Raw genomic sequence first — 2880 nt, 5'->3', positions numbered from 1 at the left:
TGATGACACTATCCCTACCTCCTTATGGCTCCTCTTGATGACACTATCCCTACCGCTCCATCTTGAAGCATGCTGTCCCATTTGTGTTCACTAGTGCCCAACACTTCCTTATTTTGTTATTTGAGGTATTTTGTCAGTTTGTAATAATAACTCCTCCACAAATTATAATCTTTCACAACAGCAAGGGGCAGAATGAAATCCAGTGCTGGCTGGTTTAGTTACTCAAGGGCAGCACAGACGTTCAGGGTATTTTTTCTCTCCTTTTTCCTCTTCTGTTATCACGATGGTGTCTTTTTCGTTAGACCTGTGGGCAGATGACCTCTTCACATGTGTCAGACCAGAAAAAGGATAATAAATTATCTTCCCGTGTGTTTCTCTATACAGAATGAAGACATTTTCACCTCACAAATTCCTCAGCAGGCTTCATGCTTCTTAGTAAAAATGCATGCCTAGGGCAAACCTGGCGATAGCGCTAACATAACTCGTTTAGAAAATTTTCTGGTATGGAGTCAAGGGTGATATCGCACACCATGGCCATCGGCTTCCTCTTTGGTCTGTTCATCATTTTCAGATTATCAGTCATGGGGTGGACACCCTCTACATTGTGAGATAATTAATTAGCTGCCAGGTTATCACCAAGTCAACTCGAATAAGAGATCCTTATGATGATAACATTTTACAAAAATCCAGGAACCATTATGTAAAGGGGACTGAGTTAAAAGGGGTTTCTACATGAGAAAGACATTCATTTATTTGTGTTCAAGTATATGTCCTTAATGTCTTTTCATACTTTGTAATTTACAAAAGCTATTTCTGTTTTACATTTTATTTGGTATATAAAAGTATGCCACATGCTCAGACATAAGAATTTAATGTGTTAAAGTGAGTTATAGTTTATCTAAAAGAGAACTTGGTAGTTTTCAAGCAAATGCTGTATTTATATCTGTGCTTGGTGACCAAATTTTTGTTCTTTTTTAAATTTTACTTTTATTTGCATATCATATGTGTGTCTGTGGGTGTGTGTTTGAATGTGTGTGTATGTCTCTGTATGTGTCTGGTGTACGTGCATGTGTATGCCTGTGTGTTTGTATGTGCGTATCTATATGTGTGTCTCTGTGTGTATGTGTGAGTACATGTGTGTGTGTGTATGCATGTGCGTGTGCCTCTGTATGTGTGAGTGTGTGCGTGTCTATGCTCACCATGATGTGCACATGGAGGTTCAAAGATAGTTTGCAGGACCTGACTTCCCTTTGCAGGAAGGGGTCTGTAAAGCTGAAGCTTAGGAACTCAGGCTTAGCTTCCACTGCCTTTAAGAGCTAAGCTATCTCATAGCCTCCTTCTCTCTCTCTCTCTCTCTCTCTCTCTCTCTCTCTCTTTCATTCTTTTTTTTCTGGTTTGGTTTTCTGAGAAAACAAATGATGATCTCATGATTTTAAAATGTTTCATTTCCACCAGGTTCATTCAGGACTGTAATTTAATTTATAATTGGTAAACTAATTGAAAAGTTCCTGTATTTTTGTGAAGACAGTGATTACAATAGGATGTGTGCAATTGCAGAGATAAAATAATCACTAAACAGAAACAAAACCAACCTCAAGATGTCAAGTTTTCTGCTAAGACAGTTTTACACTAAAAGAAATTGTTTCAGGAAGATATACTCGCTGAAGATTTACAATAAGTGAAATTTTCTGAAAAATACAGGAGCCCATCACATACGCATAAAAACATATTCACCCACCATCATAAAACTTAAGAAAAGAATATTGAGTTTTTCTTTCATTGTGTAGATAATTTCTTAGCTGTCATAAATATTTGGCAGAGCCCACCATTTCAGGAATTACAATACATTATTCAGGAAACACGTTTTCTTTTTAGTGTCGGAACATCCTTATTTATTAAACAAATTTGAAGAAAGCTGTTTACTAGTTACTGAAAAGCAGGGCAAGAATTAGCTCTTTTTCTTCTGATTGTGTTACTACAAGGTTAATTTTTATCTCTTACCATCTGAAAAAGAACAAAGCAACTAGATAATAAAGGCACTGTCTGATAAAGATGAGCTCTGGAGAAAAACATACAGTAGACAAAAGATTCAGACCCGTGTATAGAAAGAAGACTGCAAAAGAGAAAGGCTTGAGGTAAATGCCTTCCAGTTTTCTATCCTTTTCCTCTGCCAAAGGTTAGCCACCAAAAACCATTGGGCAGAAGTCCGGGGAAGATCAGAGAGTGAAGGAGCTGTCTGCTCGTGGAATATTTGCAAAAACTCATTAGCCTGTGGCTCATTCCCTGTTAAGTTTTCACCAAATGAAGAACAAAATCAGAAGTTGAAAAGAACTTTTGCCCTTTAAAAGTTAAAGTGAACAATGGCAAGGGAGCATGTGTGTTTGGTGAAACACCTTGGTCTACTAGGTATAAAGGAGTTTAGCAGGTGGAGACCAAGGGAGAATTATTCAGAAGGGTGGTAAGGGCCCCAGAAAGAGTGTAATGCTTTTCTTCTCTACCCCTCCTCTTGAAGGCTCTTGGGGTGGGGCGGGGAATATGGTCTTTATGTCTTACTGTAAGCCAAGTGAGCCATCGGTACAATCAAATTAAAAAGGTCAATTAGGCTGCATAGGCTTCATAAATTAGAATTTGGCCCATTTCAGAGAAGTATTAAATTCCTGCTAGAAGGAATGGGGAAGATAAATTTCTTTTTTTGTGTGGTTCATCTGTGGATATCCTAGACAAGCAAGACCACTTAGGCAAGACTGGTTCTTGACATGGCCAATTCAGTTAGTACAAAGAGTGCTAGACCTATAATCAGATACAGAAGCAGAAGATTTTATTTTTCATTCTCTCTCTCTCTCTCTCTCTCTCTCTCTCTCTCTCTCTCTCTCTCTCTCT

This window comes from Microtus ochrogaster, chromosome 24, assembly GCF_000317375.1.
Source record: "Microtus ochrogaster isolate Prairie Vole_2 chromosome 24, MicOch1.0, whole genome shotgun sequence".
NCBI classification, from domain to species: domain Eukaryota; kingdom Metazoa; phylum Chordata; class Mammalia; order Rodentia; family Cricetidae; genus Microtus; species Microtus ochrogaster.
The sequence above is the reverse complement of the archived record's forward strand: the minus strand, read 5'-3'. Positions refer to the sequence as shown.